At 37.1% G+C, this 20,074-nt stretch overlaps 1 non-coding gene across 1 annotated transcript; it reads right to left on the bottom strand.

Annotated features, from left to right (window-relative positions):
- Window positions 1-12,314: 12,314 nt before the first annotated feature.
- TRNAM-CAU lies at window positions 12,315-12,386 on the bottom strand. The gene has a single exon. It is a non-coding gene; the product is annotated as a tRNA-Met (tRNA).
- Between the last annotated feature and the right edge of the window lie 7,688 nt (window positions 12,387-20,074).

Here is a 20,074-nt window from a genome sequence, read left to right as displayed (position 1 = left end):
AAATAATATTTTTTTGCTTGGGGACAAGCAAACGTTTAAGTGTGGGGGAATTTGATAGGCATATTTTACACTCTTATTTTTTGTACATCTTTATAATAATTTTGCATTAGTTATTTATAAATATTTAATAATTATTTCTATTTAGAGTTTAGTAAGCAAATTAGTTAAACAAGTATTATAATAATATTTAGTTAATAATTTAAGTTTTGAACCCAAATATTTTTAGCCCAACTCCTTTCTTTTCTTTTAAGCTTAAAGTCCATTATATTATATGGTGGCCCAATTAAGTCTTAGAATGCAAAGTTGAAGACAAAACAAATAAAATAATTGTTTGTTTCTTATTTTCATTGTGCAGAACGCCGAAGAAGGAATTATTCAATTGCTACGTAAATTTCGACCTCAATTTGTGAGGCATTGTCAGAAGGCCTGATCGTGCGACACCAAAATAGGAAATTGGATGGTTAGAAAATGACTGGAGTTCATATTGGAAATAGTATAAATAGATGGTAGCAATAGCATTGTAAAACGTTGATTTTTCCCCTCTCGATCATTCTGTAAAGCTGTTATCAATGTCCATTCGTTGTTAATTTCTTTAGCTTGGTTTAGTGAATTGAAGCCCCGGAATTGATTATGCTGTAAGATTATTTATTTATTTTTATTATATAATTTTTATGCATTTGGGTATTAAATATTCTTCTAAGTTATTTGAATAGTAGTATCATTTAATTGCTAGGGAAACCTACTAGTTATTTATTTGATATAATTATTTGCTATATTAGATAATATTGTGCTACAAATTATTCTAATATTCAGTAGCAACTGGGTTAATTATTGACGGCTTAGTGATAATTGGTCTCGGGTAGAATATTTTCCTAAATTAAATGCATCCTCTTGTGCTTGTGTTATTTAGTTTGTCGGTTTTCCTAGTTCCTATTGCTGCTATTAAATTAAATCTATAGCGCTTGTCTTAGGTTATTTAGTAGTTAGGGGTAATTAAACCATGTGTGCTTTAGTTACCTACAACTAAGGGAAAACGGAAATGAAATAATTTCATGACAAATATTCAATTGCATATTAATTACTTTATGAATCAATGATCAGTTTTATATTCCGGTGGTGAATCTTTACTAACCAAGGTTTTTTATTATAAGTGTTTTCAATATATTGTTTTTGTTACTTTATTCGTTTATTTACTTTCGATTATCACTTTCATACCAAAACCCCCCTTTTCCTTTAATTTGAGCACATACATTAAACTAGTTACTCCTCGTGGGATCGACTTTTACTCCCGCTACTACGTTTGTAAGGTTTTAATTTGGGAGCCTACGACAGCTCAGCTCCTGTGTTAGTTGTTGTAGAGTTTGAGCCAGGGGATCGTGTGTGGTGGGTTCCGGAATCCTCGATTGTCTTCTATTTGGTGCCATGTCGTTGGTCTACAGGGCCAATGTTTATTGTAACGATGAGTTAGAGTGTTGCACCCTTACCTTGATGCGATAAGCGAAGGGGGAAGTTTTTTAAATTAACGAAAGATAAAGTGAGGGAAGGTTTTGTGATAATAGGTAGGCTCATAATCTCACCGCGCGTCCTATGATTTCTGAATCCTATGTTTCCTAATACTTAGAGTTTAAGCCTAATGTCCTAAAGTTTGGTCTTAAGAGTCTTATCCTAAGGTCGAACTTAGGCTCTGATACAATCTGTAACACCCCAGATTTTTGAAAATTTTTAAAACTTATATAATAAAGGTAATACTATTATTAATACAGAAATAGAGCATACTAAACATCAGAGTTTGGGGTGCTATGCCACATCTGAGCTGGAGAACTCAGATGCACAGGCTATACTAACTAAATATCCTCAAAGCAATGTCAATACATCATCATGGCACACAGGCCGAAAGGAAAACTATCTATCTACGCTTTGGTTCTCTAGCGCACTCCGGAGTCTACTCATCTGTGCCTGAAAGCCAAATATATCTGTTCAGCGAATAATGCTAGTAACCCACTCCAACGCGTTAAATACGAAATAGGTATAGGAAAACCATTTTGAAGCCGGAAGATATATACTTAGGAGACTCTAGCTTTAAAATCGAGAATGGACTCAATAAGTAGGGACAAGCACATTCAACAGATATAATCATGCATATAAAGATACTAGCATATATCCTAAGGTCACAAGATTATTTCACGTCATTCATATCACTATCCAATCATCATCTCAATCACATAAACACACTTTGGTAGTGCCGCAGGACCCTTCACGCGCCCATACACGAAGTGCCAGTGCATATAGCTCTGGCATGGCCCCAAAGCATCCTGCCTGTACCGCAGCACAAGGGGTCGATCGCAACTGACCGATGAACCGCAGCTAATCATAATGTTTGATCGCAACCAAACAGTGGACCGCAGCCCAAAAGTGTATTTCTGATCGCAACCAGATTATAAACCGCAGAACATGTAAAACGTTTGATCGCAACCAAACGGTGGACCGCAGCCCTATAATATTTATATACCTGACCGATCGCAATCGGCCTGGTTAACAGTTGGTATGGTTCTCAACCCATCCAACTGCCCGTATAGCCAATTTGATCGCAACCAAATTGGGGTTTCATGCACACATAACACATAGCAAGCACATGCAACCCATGTTAGCACATTGGGAACGGGGAGAGAAAACGTATAATAAACTTATGCGTGGTCATCCACATACTAGGAATAATTCTAAGGGGTTCATACATCTTTTACCTAGGCCAACGGGATACCAATTCAACATGCAATACATAAGACTCTTTTATCCTACGAATGGTACCCGAAACATCAAACTAGACTCAGGCACGATAAACGGAGTCCGTTGGGACACCACGAGGGTCGGGGAAACATCAAACGGGGAAACCACCATCCCACTTTGGGATTTTCCAGCGGGTGGCCGGCGGGTGGAGGACCACTCGCCGGCTGCCCGCCGACGGCGAGACTTCTAGGCAGCGGGTGCCCGGCGAGAAGTCGCCTGCCCGCCGGCTGCCCGTTGCCGTCGACGCCCTTAGGGGCAGCGGGTAGGTGGCGGGTTCCCCTACCCCCACCTACCCCCCTCTGACTCTTTTTCAATACTCGGGTCCCAGGATCTTTTGTGGAACCCGAAACCATGTTTAGAAACTTTTAAACGCAAACGACGAGACCACATAGTCAAATAACGGATCAAAACCAAGAATCACATTGAACACATCCTAACGTAATCAACACCGAACATGCGAATTTCCACCCAAATATACCAAGAATATCACAATACGAAATTCACGATTCAACCTAGGGCTCTAATCATATTTAAATCACAAAATTTGACTTTATCTTTAAAATCAAGAACATCAAGATTTATCAAGAATCAACACACAATTATCAAGATCCTCTTGTAATCATCAAGATTATCAAGATCAACACATAAGATAATTTCATCAACATCAAGATCATATCATAATCATCATAAAAGATTTATCAAGACACAAGCATAGAGAAGGAGCCAAAGAAGATGGTTATAGCAAGGAAAATAGGTTTTGTTGAGACATGGGTTACCTCTTAGCCTTAATTAGAATCCTTGGCTATAAAAGGGTCTTTCTTTAAGATCTCTTCTTCTTGATTTCTCCTATGGGAATTCTTGTGAATTATTGTGTGGTGAAAGTTATTGTGGTGTGAGTTCTAGGTGCCTCCTATGTCCTTATATATATCTAAGAGTTCTAACTAGGGCCTGAATGATATGAATTTACTAATTCTTTTTCTTATAGGACTAAGGGTTTGGTTTAGGGATAAGGGTCCATGGTCTATGGTGGACCCTTCCTAGTTAATTAATGGATTTTAATTCTCTTTTTAGGGTAAGCAATTAAATAATTAGTTTGGGTTAGAGGCCGTAACACGGGGTGTTACACTAGGGGTGGAAAAAGGCCGGTTCGCAAGGGCAGCCGTAGAGCTTTATCTCCGGAAACTCCTGGCATCTATGGTGATTGTCGATGATATGATACAGCAAGTCGAATTTGAAGGGTTGCATACCATTTGTTTCGACTGTGAAGAAGTCGGATACCGTTCAGTTGACTTCCCCAAAAAAACACCAACGGCTACCACTCAACCATATCACAACCACACCGACTCCTCTCCAGATCACAACCACACTGACTCCCCTCCTAATCAGGGTGCGACACTGGCGGATGCAATACTGGTGGAGGAACCTAGACAGTTGGCCCGTTATGGGCAATGGATGATTGTGGAGAACAAGAAATTTAAGCCGGTTAATCAAAAGAAGAAGGATAATAATAGTAAAATGGCACAGAAGGGGAAGAAGGTGGCTCAATCCTCTAACCAATTTGCAGTGCTAGGGGAGGTGACCGAACAACCCGCGCCAGGTGATGAGGGATACCCGTCGAAGGGGGAAAAAACTAAACATAAAGGGAAACAGAAAGACAACACAGGTAAGTCCTTCTCCCCTATGGACCATTCACACTTTGATCTTAACTTTGTTTTACAAGGAAAAAAGAAGGACCATCATGCGAAGTTCAATGTGGAAACCACTTGTAATCCTGCCAACCAGCGAAGGAAGGGCGTGTTTAATAACAAAACTGTGGTTAGGAACAACCGGCATCCTGTCGTTAGTGCTCCGTCCTCTTCGAAAGATCCCAGTACTGGCATTGAAACTTTCATCTTTGGGCAACCGGCTGCGGGCAATGGGCAACCAATGGATCTGAATTGCGCACCGGAGGAAAGCGGTAATCCTGTTTCCTCCACCCCCATTGGTTCTCAATGATTTTAGTTTCTTGGAATTGCAGGGGTGTTAAAAGCGGTGGCACGAGGCGGCACGCCAGGGAGTTATTGAAATCCCCCGAAGTGTGTGCGATTTGTTTTTTTGGAAACAAAGACCAAAGATGCAACTAGTTTATTAAAAAGGCTAGCAAGCTGGGGTTCAGCTCTTTTTTCATGGTAGACCCTACTGGGTTTGCGGGGGGCCTCCTCCTGGTTTGGAATAAAGACCGGATTCCTCTCTCGGCGGTGGGGCACAATTCCCAATTCCTTCATACCTTAGTCACCCGTGGGGATGGTAAGCGCATTAGGTTCTCTTTAGCCTATGTCAGACCTAACCCTAGAGCATAGGAGATTTTTTGGCATGATTGCAGGCTTTATTCCAGTTCCTTTCAAGACCCTTGGATCACGTTGGGAGACGTTAATGACATCACGGGCCATTCGGATTAGTGGGGAAATAGTGACATTATTCCCGCTGCGGTGGATAGATTCTTGGAAGCCTTCAACGACTGTGGGCTCATTGACCTTGACACTTTTGGCCCCAGATTTTCGTGGTATAAGAAACTGGGCGATAGGGTCATTCTCCGAAGAAAATTGGACGGAGTCTTTTGGAATTTGGAAGCTCATATCCTTTTCCTAAAGGGGAAAGCCCATATTCTCCCTTGTACCCACTCTAACCATCATCCGATTCAGTTCTCCAGCACCGCTATCTTACCTCCCCCTAAAAAAGACATGCCTTTCAGATTCTAGGCTGCATGGCTGTTAAGAGAGGACTATCGGTACATATGGCACCAAACTTGGAATACACACCCGGGAGACATCTCAGGTGCAATCAACAAAGTGGCTACATTATCCAATGATTGGAACACAAAAATATTTGGTAATATCTTTCACAGGAAAAGGAATATTCAAGCTAGAATTGCAGAGATCCAAACGTCCACAAGATTTGGTTTGGATAGGGGATTAGTCAAGCTCGAATTCGATCTCCGCAATGAGTTGAATTGCATCCTTAAAGAAGAAGAGGTTTTTTGGTTTCAAAAATCTAGAAAGGAGTGGGTGCAAGATTGGGATAAGAACACCAGTTTCTATCATTGGGCCACTTTAATTAGAAGAAACCGTGCTCGTGTGTCCATGCTCAAGATTAATGGTGAGTGGACTTCCGATCTCAAGGTTATCCAATCTCACATCACTAACTATTTTAAATTTTTTTTTTATAAGAATCGCAGTGACAACAACTTGGCTTCTCCCCTGGAATGGTTCCATAAGCAACGGGCAAGCTCAAAGCCTTATTAGGCAAGCGACACCCCATGAAGTCCGGAAAGCCGTGTTTGGTATGAAACGTTTCGGAAGCCCAGGACCGAACGGGATTCAGGCGGCCTTCTATCAACAGTTTTGGGATATCGTGGGGAATTCGGTAACTGATTTCGTTAATCATAACCTTATTTCAGGTACTGTGCCTATTGGAATGTTGGAGGCCTATGTGACCCTCCCGCAAAAAAAATATAGAATTGAAAATGCGGGGGATTTCAGACCCATTACTCTCCTAAATGTGGCTTTTAAAATCATCTCTAAGGTGCTTGTTAACCGGCTGAGACCTATCATGCGTGAAATTGGTGGACCTTTCCAAAACAGTTTCCTACTTTGTAGGTCAACCCTCGACAACGTGATCTTAACCCAAGAAGTTGTGCACAACATGAAAAAAAAGATGGGCAAAAAGGGTTTCATGATATTAAAGCTTTACATTCACAAGGCTTACGATAGCCTAGATTGGCAGCTCTTGGAATCTGTCCTCTCGACTATGAACTTTCCCAGACGTTTGCATGAATAAACGCTTAGAATGCTTTCATGAATCTTTGATAACACTTTATTGAAAACATTGTATCATTGCCACATTGCCTTGATTGAAACCTGTTTGAGAAATTTTTAGACGTAGCTTGCATGCTATGGAATTTAGGTTTTCTTGAACTTGTTGAGAAATGTTAAAATTGATAAATGAAATATGCAATTAGATGTTAGAATGATGCGTATATGGTTTTAACTCAAATTTTGAACACCTACGTTGCATAATTCTAAGTTCAAGTAAGCATAAATATGGGATATTTTAACATTGACCATTTCTTTGGAATTATTTTGCCTATGACTCTTGCTTAAAACCCATGATTATCGAAAATTTTGTCATTTGTGGTTCATCGAATAAGGTGTGGTTGATTCAATAAGTGTGGAAATCTTGATGTTAAAAGATGATTATTTGCTAAATCCTGCATGAAGAGTGGGGTGTTTTAAATGACTATGATGAAAAATATAGTGATGTTAATTGTTTTGATATGTTGAAAGAGCGAGTATGAGTTGTTCTAAAATAAAATTGCTTAAGAACTTGGTTAATCTTTGCATGAATGCTATTTTGTGAATTATGATCCATTACTTGAGGATCATGTGCTAGGTGAAGGAAATAATTAAAGATGTTGCATGTGTCAAAATCTTGATGTTGTAAGTTAGTTGATTTGACTCTGTAGGGAGAAACAATGGTTTCAAATGATAATTAAAAGGATGAAGCTGAGGTAATTTCAAAGAGGCAACCTACGCCAAGTGAATCAAGCAAAGAGAGTGATCCTTCAGAGGACATTACAGAGGAATCCGTATTTGGTGGGTATAGTATAGATTTAAATGTGGTAAGACACTTTGGATATGAAAGACTAATTAGCCATCCCCAATGGGCCGAGGTGTTCAGTTGGAGGGGCATGACCCATGCACCAATAGTCTACGAGTTTGTCTCCTCGCTCGAGTTCATCGATAATGTGACAAATGATAACATGATTTCCAACAATTTTTCTCTCTTTGGGAAGGTCTGTCATTTGTCGACAAATCAATTGGCTAGGTGTTTAGGACTGCTTGACCCAGAAGGTTTATTAGACGATTTTCCATCTGACTTAGAGGCCGAAACCTTTTTGAACTCACACAATCGATCAACAGAGTTTCAGCGAGTAGAAAACGTCTATTGTCACCACCTCGCGAGGGACGATTTCCGAATTGTACGGAGGCTCTTAAGCCACAACCTAAGAAGGTCGGAGGCTGAGAGAGATATGATAACAAGAGAAGACTTGTTCTACTTGTGGAGTATGGACACAGGCATGAAGGTGAACATGGGAAGGATTTGCAAAAGATGGCTACAGAATTAGCAGAAGCGACAAGAAGAGATAATCTTTATAGGACCACTTTTGGCCAGGCTATGCTGGGGATTAAAGTTAGAAAAGGCACTCTTGGAAGAAGAGGTCGTACGGAGAGTTAGCGCAATTCCCGTGTCAAAAATTGAAGCATTGGGTATTTGGCCGGTGCCTAGGATTAGGCTCGATGCGACGCCTATGCTACACAAGCCTGCACCCAACACTCTTCACAGTCGCACTCAGGCTGCACAAAGAAACAACCCACTCCTGCCAGAGGTTCCAGACAGACTGCCCCAGGTGATAGATTGGTTATCCTTGCGAGCTTTCATATACCAGATGCACACGGAAACGGTGAACTCAATGATCGATACCATCCGGGGTCAGCAAGACCCGGTGGATGCCCTTTCCTCTAGTCACGACCAAGATACGGACAGTTCGAGACGCTCGAACTGACCCCCATAATGGGAAAGGACGTTACCGTTGTGCATACTCCAGCTTCACCTTACTCCAAAGTTGATTGACTTTGTGATATAACTGTTGGCTGGTTCGCAAAGATGAAACTTTAGGTACCCTACGCGTGGGGTGCCGACTTTATTTTGAACTGCTTTACTTTACCCACTTTAACTTTTTATGCAAGTATTAAACTATCTTTTGTTGTTTGAGAATAAGTGTTTGAACTCTCTTATCCATACTCTATGCCTATCTATCTGCATGCTCAGCTTATATGCTTTTGAACCTTTACCACTAACACTTTCATTGCCAATCTGTGTGTCCATAGAAAGGCTGGGGGCAAAGAATCTTATTGACAAGATTGAGGAAATCTCTTACGTAAAAGGGGGTTTCTTTTCTCTAATCCTTTACCTTCACCCCAGTTTTTGCTTTTAAAGTGTGGAAAGGTACTTTCCTGTGCTTTTTGGTAGACTTAACCTTTTGCATGCTTTGTTGTCCCTTGAGTCCCATTGCCTATTCCTAAAGTGTAGAAATGGAAAACCTCCTTATGCTTAGTTTTTGGGTGTTGTTGAACAATCTAGGGCAACCCACACTTTATTTCGAAAGTGTGGAAAGGGAAACCATGTTTTACCCACCAATTCTTGTTCACACCCTTGCGTCCACAGTGATAAACATCGAGGACGATGTTGTTCTAAAGTGTGGAAAGGACGCACGTTGTGCTTATTTTCTTTAAAAAATTTTGGCATACCAATTGTTGATCATTAGATAGTGTATATGACTAGGAAAGAATAAAATTGGTTGCATTATTTTGAAAATGTGTTTTATAATTCCCTAGTCAGCTCAATTTTTGGAATATCTTTGAAAATTACTTCTCTTACACCTTAGGGACTGCATAGAACCCAACTAGGGTTACTTTTGTTGCATGATTGTTTGATAATTCACCTCCTATTTTGCTTGGACCGGAGTAAACGATAACTCGAAGTGGAGTGTGAACTATCCAACTTAGAAAGATAAGATAGCAAGACCTGGAATTGAGCGAATATCTGTGTGGCATGGGGCAAAATGTGAGCCTTTAGGTGAGCTGAGAGTGTAAATCCCAAATCCCGAAAAAAGGTTGCGGGATTGAAGTTGTAGAAAACTGGAGAAAGTGAAAAAGGCAAAATACAAAAATCAATAGCCACTCCTTGAGAATAAGAAACGAGGTGAGCCATCTCGCTAGGGCCTAGGGTAATTCCATTGCACTGTCTTCGAAAAAGCGTAGAGCTCTAGGTGAAGTTTGTTGCCCCAATAGCACTGTCCTAGGAGATGAGAAGAGAGAGAGGAGGGAAGCCACCCCGCTGGAAACTAGGCACCCATAGCACTGATCTTCAAAAAAGCATGGAGCTCCATGTGAAGTCTGGTCGCCTGGTACCGATTCTAGGGGGATGAGAAGAAAGAGTGCCCGCTTTAAGCCATATAGCAGAGAGAGGTCCATGCCATGCTTCATTTTACTGTGTGTTAGGTCTTGGCGTATAAGGATGGAAACGGGTTGGTGTGTATACATCGTTCCCACTAGTGGGATCGGCTCACGACCCTTGTAATTGAGAGGTGAATTCCCTAATTCGATTGCATGCTTGACTAAGTGGTGTATAGAGTGAGTCACCCTTTTCGTTTAAAAAGAAAAGTTTTTACCTTCTTAAGGGGATGATTTTCTTAAATATTCCACAAGTTGCTGACTAGTGCATGATTTGCACATTTCCAAAAAAATTCAAGGAATTCCATTCTTATGCTGGTCCAGCACATTTTCTTTCCAAGAGGCCTATGGTACACCAAAAGTTTTTGATCAAAAAGCATATTTTGAGCTTATTAGGTCTTAATTGTGAAAATGCTTGGGGACAAGCAAACTAAAGTGTGGAAACTTGTGATAAGCCTCAAAAAGTCAAAATATGCAAGTTTCTAGGAGTTCTTCTAAGGAGTTTTTGCACTAGTTTTGACTTAGAAGTCTTGTTTTTAGAGAAAATAATCTTAAAAGCACAGTTTTATATGGAAATGCCTTCCTAATTGTATTTTTCTTGTTTTTAGGCAAATTAGGACATGAATCATGGTAAAAAGGTCAAAAGAAGCAAGGTCGAGAAAGGGGTGCGAACATGGACCGAACACACCGTGACTATGCATGAGAGAATGAGGAAATGGAAATTATTTCCCATTCACGCCCCTCCTCACGGCGTGAGAGGCCGTATAAACTGGAAATCAAAGGGCCAGACAAAGCTTCAACACGAGGGAGTTTATTCCCTATTCACGCCGTGGAGAGTGAAGAAGTTCCAAGGAGATTTTAGAGAGAGTTTCTAGGGTTAGAATAGGTTTCTAGAGAGAGGAATTAGATCTACAATACAAAAGATCTTATTTTCTAGATTTGCAAGAAGAATTGGAGATTCAAAGCTATTGGCAACCGGATCTTCATCATATATTTGTATTTGGCGGATCTAAACAACAATTTGGGTAAAATCTACTTTTGTTCTTCACTGATCTTATCTCTTTTTACCCCTTTGTTTGATTTAGATCTTCATCATGCTTGGCTAAAATCTAGTGGCTAGGATTGTGGTATAGATTGTTATTGTGATGATTAATTGATTTGAGCATATTGTGGTATTTGATTGATTGTTGGCTATGGATGTCTTGTTGTTGAGGAGGTTCTTTGTGGCATTCTTGGAGTGGGGCCCAACTCCAAGGATGATGTTGGAAACTTAGATCTAGGCAAGAGATTGCAAGATCCGGGCAGCCTCTTATCCTCTTCATTTTCCCGTCTTCGATCCGAGAGGGCAAGACCCAGAAAGAAGTGAAGGCAAAGTGTTTGCTTAAATGCCCTGTAGAGAACGAGGATTCCTATGGGCGGCGTATAGACCAAATTGGCTATGCAATCGCAATCCACTTCTCTTGACTAGTAGCGCACAATCAAACCACCACAAACCTCCCATCCCGGGAATGGCCGATTACACTATACAATCAAAACCCAATCCTAACCATCTTTCTCTCTCTCTAATTAATTCGCTATTCGCAATCTACTTTCTTAGTTCTAAGTTCCGAAATGATCTACCCATGTCAAACAACACAAACAACCCTTCTTGAATCGAGTCACTAAGTGTTCAACAACCTCACCATACCTAAAGCTCAACTTCCAAGTTGTCATTCATCAAGTGAACGACACTCGGGGTGGTTCTTACTCCCCGTTTTATCATCTATCCCATATCAATCCCAATCGTACAACTTCATTCTTTTGACTACACTTATCAAGAATCACAACCTAAAAGCGGAATTATCAAGTCAATGTTCTTCCGCAACTGCACACCAAGAACGTAACACTAGACATCTTTGCTTTCTTCTTCCTCTAATTATTGAAAATTTCACACAATATCGACACAATAAAGGCATAGTACTAAGTTTTCTTTAAATTTCTCACAATATCGACACAATTAGTGTAGTTTCTAAAACAACGTCTTTGCGGTATGAAATAAGAAGGCTCTTTGAATCCATTTTCCCTCATCTTCTCTCTATTTTACTAATATTTCCATATGCATTCAATAAATACAAAATACATTGAATGGATTAACTTCATCAAATGACGCTGTCTGTGAGGATTTGGAACAAAAAGCTTGTTCAGTCCAAGCATGTGCATGGCAGTTTCTCAACGGTCCCACTTTCATAGTATACGGTAAGGATCTAGAACTAGTTCTGTTACAAGAGTAGTGAGATTGACAATACTTAATAGGCATAAATGGTCCTACAAATGTATGTAACAATCTAAAGATGCAAGGGATCGAACCTCGTGCCTCTCACAAGCGAAGGGAGCACTCTACCATTTGAGCTACATCCCATATTAACAGATTTGCAGTCAGAATCGTATTTATATCTAATACAGAAAGAAGAATTTTAAAAAAATATCAAAAGCCAATCTTATCAGAGCCAAGTTTTGATCTTAGGACCTGTGGGTTATGGGCCCACCACGCTTCCACTGCGCCACTCTAATCGTGAATATTTAATGCAATTATTTACAATAATTCATTATTTATTACCGTAGATCATGTTGATAAGTTCATTGAAGGACCCCAACCCGCCCCCCCCCCCCCCCCCCCCAAAAAAAAAAAAATCACTAGGCAAGTACTTGTGATTTGAATTTTGTTTTTCCACAAATAATGATAAGAAAATACTTTATTTAAAGTTTAAACTCTAATGCACATGATGATGTATATATCTTGAGTTTTTCTTGTACAGTGATATAACAATTTAAGATCAATTAGTATTTTATTATGTAATTATATCGTATTAAAATTATTTTAAAATAACACTAAATATGGTGAAAAGTTAAATTATTGTAGTTTTTTTTTTTTTTTTTTTTTTTTTTTTTTTTTTTTTTAATAAAATGGTCCGACTATTGCTCAATCTCAATTTTGCACTTTGACTTTCAAATGCACCAAATCCGGTTCCTTGACTTTCAAAAACTCCCCCAATTTAGTCATTTGCCAAGCCAACGTTAAAATGGAGGGCGATCTCGTCCATTCAACTCATTGGCGCCTAATATACTATACTTGCCTGGCATTGCTTATAATCCATATGCAATTCCATAGACGACGTTTTTCCGCAACTGCACACCAAGAACGTAACACTAGACATCTTTGCTTTCTTCTTCCTCTAATTAGTGAAAATTTCTCATAATGTCAACATAATAAAAGCAAATTACAAAGGTTTCTTTGAATTTTATTTTTTGTGTTTAATAGTACTTTTAGTGTAGTTTCGAAATATAGAAATTTTTTTATACTAATACTAAACATAATATTATGAAAAATTGAATAAAAAATAACTTCAGTTAATTATCGTTAACTGAAACAGACATATAAAATGGGACGGAGGGAGTAGTAAATACTAGTCTCAAATCTTCATTGATCATGAACCCTAATGGAAAGGAAACCAAAAGTCCTCAATTACTACAACTTTTTTATTTGATTCATTAATATGATTTCACTATTCTCGCGAAATTGAATTCCTATGTCCACAACCAACTTGCATTCTAAGCAAATTATAAGGAGTAAAAATGACAAGATGAGAATATACATAATATTTTTATAACATTTTGTATAAATGAAGGGATTAAATACTTTAAAAGGAGTCCTTGAATAAGAAAAAGCTCTAAATGGCTAATTTCTATCCATCTTCTCTCTACAATTTAACCTACACTTTCATATGCACCTCTGATTGAGTTTATATTAGGTTCGAGAATCAATTTTCATATACACGGCTATACACACTCATTTTACTTGATAGAGAATATTCCTAGGATTTGACCTCGCTAAATGTTCCATGCCCCTGTTCTGTAATCGGGTTAGGGTTAAATGTTTTGGGTTATAGTAAAAAAATCCAATATTATTTGGGTTTATAAAAGGGTCATTCACACAATTGCCTAAGGGGAGGCCTCTTCATCGCTTAGAAGACTCTCTCTTTCTAGAACAACATCTGTGCAGTATGAAATAAGAAGGCTGTTTGAATCCATTTCCCTCATCTTCTCTCTATTTTACAGATATTTCCATACGCATTCAATAAATACAAAATACATTGAATGAATTAACTTCATCAAATGACGCAGTTTATGGGGATTTGGAACAAAAGGCTTGTTTGTAATCAATCTCCTGTTACATTGCTTGAAGAATTGAATGGTAAGGAACTAAGTTTTGTCTACCACCACTTGATCCTGGAACCTGTGAGTTATGGGCCCACCACGCTTCCACTGCGCCACTCTGATCGTGGGATTTTAATGTAATTATTTACAATAATCTATTAATTATCACCGTAGATCATGTTGATAAGTTCATTGAAGAACCCCCTCCCCCCAAAAAAATTCACTAGGCAAGTACTTGTGATTTGAATTCTGTATTTCCACAGATAATGATAAGAAAATACTTTATTTAAAGTTTAAACTCTAATGCACATGATGATGTATCTATATTGAGTTTTTCTTGTACAGTGATATAACAATTTAAGATCAATTACTATTTTATTATGTAATTATATCATATTAAAATTATATTCAACTAACACTAAATATGGTGAAAAGTTAAATTGTTGGAGTTTTTTTGTTTTTTTGTTTAAATTGTATGCCTTTTGCTCAATATCAATTTTGCATTTTGACTTTCAAATGCACCAAATGCAGTTCCTTGACTTTCAAAAACTCCCCCAATTTAGTCCTTCTTCGCCAAGCAAACGTTAAAATGGAGGGCGATCTCGTCCATTCGCCTCATTGGCGCCATATATACTATACTTGCCTGGCATTGCTTATAATCCATATGCAATTCCATAGACGATGTTCTTCCGCAACTGCACACCAAGAACGTAACACTAGACATCTTTGCTTTCTTCTTCCTCTAATTAGTGAAAATTTCTCACAATGTCAACACAATAAAGGCAAATTACAAAGTTTTCTTTGAATTTTATTTTTTGTGTTTAATAGTACTTTTAGTGTAGTTTCGAAATATAGAAATTTTTTTATACTAATACTAAACATAATATTATGAAAAATTGAATAAAAAATAACTTCAGTTAATTATCGTTAACTGAAACAGACATATAAAATGGGACGGAGGGAGTAGTAAATACTAGTCTCAAATCTTCATTGATCATGAACCCTAATGGAAAGGAAACCAAAAGTCCTCAATTACTACAACTTTTTTATTTGATTCATTAATATGATTTCACTATTCTCGCGAAATTGAATTCCTATGTCCACAACCAACTTGCATTCTAAGCAAATTATAAGGAGTAAAAATGACAAGATGAGAATATACATAATATTTTTATAACATTTTGTATAAATGAAGGGATTAAATACTTTAAAAGGAGTCCTTGAATAAGAAAAAGCTCTAAATGGCTAATTTCTATCCATCTTCTCTCTACAATTTAACCTACACTTTCATATGCACCTCTGATTGAGTTTATATTAGGTTCGAGAATCAATTTTCATATACACGGCTATACACACTCATTTTACTTGATAGAGAATATTCCTAGGATTTGACCTCGCTAAATGTTCCATGCCCCTGTTCTGTAATCGGGTTAGGGTTAAATGTTTTGGGTTATAGTAAAAAAATCCAATATTATTTGGGTTTATAAAAGGGTCATTCACACAATTGCCTAAGGGGAGGCCTCTTCATCGCTTAGAAGACTCTCTCTTTCTAGAACAACATCTGTGCAGTATGAAATAAGAAGGCTGTTTGAATCCATTTCCCTCATCTTCTCTCTATTTTACAGATATTTCCATACGCATTCAATAAATACAAAATACATTGAATGAATTAACTTCATCAAATGACGCAGTTTATGGGGATTTGGAACAAAAGGCTTGTTTGTAATCAATCTCCTGTTACATTGCTTGAAGAATGGAATGGTAAGGAACTAAGTTTTGTCTACCACCACTTGATCCTGGAACCTGTGAGTTATGGGCCCACCACGCTTCCACTGCGCCACTCTGATCGTGGGATTTTAATGTAATTATTTACAATAATCTATTAATTATCACCGTAGATCATGTTGATAAGTTCATTGAAGAACCCCCTCCCCCCAAAAAAATTCACTAGGCAAGTACTTGTGATTTGAATTCTGTATTTCCACAGATAATGATAAGAAAATACTTTATTTAAAGTTTAAACTCTAATGCACATGATGATGTATCTATATTGAGTTTTTCTTGTACAGTGATATAACAATTTAAGATCAATTACTATTTTATTATGTAATTATATCATATTAAAATTATATTCAACTAACACTAAATATGGTGAAAAGTTAAATTGTTGGAGTTTTTTTGTTTTTTTGTTTAAATTGTATGCCTTTTGCTCAATATCAATTTTGCATTTTGACTTTCAAATGCACCAAATGCAGTTCCTTGACTTTCAAAAACTCCCCCAATTTAGTCCTTCTTCGCCAAACAAACGTTAAAATGGAGGGCGATCTCGTCCATTCGCCTCATTGGCGCCATATATACTATACTTGCCTGGCATTGCTTATAATCCATATGCAATTCCATAGACGATGTTCTTCCGCAACTGCACACCAAGAACGTAACACTAGACATCTTTGCTTTCTTCTTCCTCTAATTAGTGAAAATTTCTCACAATGTCAACACAATAAAGGCAAATTACAAAGTTTTCTTTGAATTTTATTTTTTGTGTTTAATAGTACTTTTAGTGTAGTTTCGAAATATAGAAATTTTTTTATACTAATACTAAACATAATATTATGAAAAATTGAATAAAAAATAACTTCAGTTAATTATCGTTAACTGAAACAGACATATAAAATGGGACGGAGGGAGTAGTAAATACTAGTCTCAAATCTTCATTGATCATGAACCCTAATGGAAAGGAAACCAAAAGTCCTCAATTACTACAACTTTTTTATTTGATTCATTAATATGATTTCACTATTCTCGCGAAATTGAATTCCTATGTCCACAACCAACTTGCATTCTAAGCAAATTATAAGGAGTAAAAATGACAAGATGAGAATATACATAATATTTTTATAACATTTTGTATAAATGAAGGGATTAAATACTTTAAAAGGAGTCCTTGAATAAGAAAAAGCTCTAAATGGCTAATTTCTATCCATCTTCTCTCTACAATTTAACCTACACTTTCATATGCACCTCTGATTGAGTTTATATTAGGTTCGAGAATCAATTTTCATATACACGGCTATACACACTCATTTTACTTGATAGAGAATATTCCTAGGATTTGACCTCGCTAAATGTTCCATGCCCCTGTTCTGTAATCGGGTTAGGGTTAAATGTTTTGGGTTATAGTAAAAAAATCCAATATTATTTGGGTTTATAAAAGGGTCATTCACACAATTGCCTAAGGGGAGGCCTCTTCATCGCTTAGGAGACTCTCTCTTTCTAGAACAACATCTGTGCAGTATGAAATAAGAAGGCTGTTTGAATCCATTTCCCTCATCTTCTCTCTATTTTACAGATATTTCCATACGCATTCAATAAATACAAAATACATTGAATGAATTAACTTCATCAAATGACGCAGTTTATGGGGATTTGGAACAAAAGGCTTGTTTGTAATCAATCTCCTGTTACATTGCTTGAAGAATGGAATGGTAAGGAACTAAGTTTTGTCTACCACCACTTGATCCTGGAACCTGTGAGTTATGGGCCCACCACGCTTCCACTGCGCCACTCTGATCGTGGGATTTTAATGTAATTATTTACAATAATCTATTAATTATCACCGTAGATCATGTTGATAAGTTCATTGAAGAACCCCCTCCCCCCAAAAAAATTCACTAGGCAAGTACTTGTGATTTGAATTCTGTATTTCCACAGATAATGATAAGAAAATACTTTATTTAAAGTTTAAACTCTAATGCACATGATGATGTATCTATATTGAGTTTTTCTTGTACAGTGATATAACAATTTAAGATCAATTACTATTTTATTATGTAATTATATCATATTAAAATTATATTCAACTAACACTAAATATGGTGAAAAGTTAAATTGTTGGAGTTTTTTTGTTTTTTTGTTTAAATTGTATGCCTTTTGCTCAATATCAATTTTGCATTTTGACTTTCAAATGCACCAAATGCAGTTCCTTGACTTTCAAAAACTCCCCCAATTTAGTCCTTCTTCGCCAAGCAAACGTTAAAATGGAGGGCGATCTCGTCCATTCGCCTCATTGGCGCCATATATACTATACTTGCCTGGCATTGCTTATAATCCATATGCAATTCCATAGACGATGTTCTTCCGCAACTGCACACCAAGAACGTAACACTAGACATCTTTGCTTTCTTCTTCCTCTAATTAGTGAAAATTTCTCACAATGTCAACACAATAAAGGCAAATTACAAAGTTTTCTTTGAATTTTATTTTTTGTGTTTAATAGTACTTTTAGTGTAGTTTCGAAATATAGAAATTTTTTTATACTAATACTAAACATAATATTATGAAAAATTGAATAAAAAATAACTTCAGTTAATTATCGTTAACTGAAACAGACATATAAAATGGGACGGAGGGAGTAGTAAATACTAGTCTCAAATCTTCATTGATCATGAACCCTAATGGAAAGGAAACCAAAAGTCCTCAATTACTACAACTTTTTTATTTGATTCATTAATATGATTTCACTATTCTCGCGAAATTGAATTCCTATGTCCACAACCAACTTGCATTCTAAGCAAATTATAAGGAGTAAAAATGACAAGATGAGAATATACATAATATTTTTATAACATTTTGTATAAATGAAGGGATTAAATACTTTAAAAGGAGTCCTTGAATAAGAAAAAGCTCTAAATGGCTAATTTCTATCCATCTTCTCTCTACAATTTAACCTACACTTTCATATGCACCTCTGATTGAGTTTATATTAGGTTCGAGAATCAATTTTCATATACACGGCTATACACACTCATTTTACTTGATAGAGAATATTCCTAGGATTTGACCTCGCTAAATGTTCCATGCCCCTGTTCTGTAATCGGGTTAGGGTTAAATGTTTTGGGTTATAGTAAAAAAATCCAATATTATTTGGGTTTATAAAAGGGTCATTCACACAATTGCCTAAGGGGAGGCCTCTTCATCGCTTAGGAGACTCTCTCTTTCTAGAACAACATCTGTGCAGTATGAAATAAGAAGGCTGTTTGAATCCATTTCCCTCATCTTCTCTCTATTTTACAGATATTTCCATACGCATTCAATAAATACAAAATACATTGAATGAATTAACTTCATCAAATGACGCAGTTTATGGGGATTTGGAACAAAAGGCTTGTTTGTAATCAATCTCCTGTTACATTGCTTGAAGAATGGAATGGTAAGGAACTAAGTTTTGTCTACCACCACTTGATCCTGGAACCTGTGAGTTATGGGCCCACCACGCTTCCACTGCGCCACTCTGATCGTGGGATTTTAATGTAATTATTTACAATAATCTATTAATTATCACCGTAGATCATGTTGATAAGTTCATTGAAGAACCCCCTCCCCCCAAAAAAATTCACTAGGCAAGTACTTGTGATTTGAATTCTGTATTTCCACAGATAATGATAAGAAAATACTTTATTTAAAGTTTAAACTCTAATGCACATGATGATGTATCTATATTGAGTTTTTCTTGTACAGTGATATAACAATTTAAGATCAATTACTATTTTATTATGTAATTATATCATATTAAAATTATATTCAACTAACACTAAATATGGTGAAAAGTTAAATTGTTGGAGTTTTTTTGTTTTTTTGTTTAAATTGTATGCCTTTTGCTCAATATCAATTTTGCATTTTGACTTTCAAATGCACCAAATGCAGTTCCTTGACTTTCAAAAACTCCCCCAATTTAGTCCTTCTTCGCCAAGCAAACGTTAAAATGGAGGGCGATCTCGTCCATTCGCCTCATTGGCGCCATATATACTATACTTGCCTGGCATTGCTTATAATCCATATGCAATTCCATAGACGATGTTCTTCCGCAACTGCACACCAAGAACGTAACACTAGACATCTTTGCTTTCTTCTTCCTCTAATTAGTGAAAATTTCTCACAATGTCAACACAATAAAGGCAAATTACAAAGTTTTCTTTGAATTTTATTTTTTGTGTTTAATAGTACTTTTAGTGTAGTTTCGAAATATAGAAATTTTTTTATACTAA

This window comes from Ipomoea nil, unplaced genomic scaffold, assembly GCF_001879475.1.
Source record: "Ipomoea nil cultivar Tokyo-kokei standard unplaced genomic scaffold, Asagao_1.1 scaffold0317, whole genome shotgun sequence".
NCBI classification, from domain to species: domain Eukaryota; kingdom Viridiplantae; phylum Streptophyta; class Magnoliopsida; order Solanales; family Convolvulaceae; genus Ipomoea; species Ipomoea nil.
This window is presented reverse-complemented; position numbering and strand designations above follow the sequence as displayed.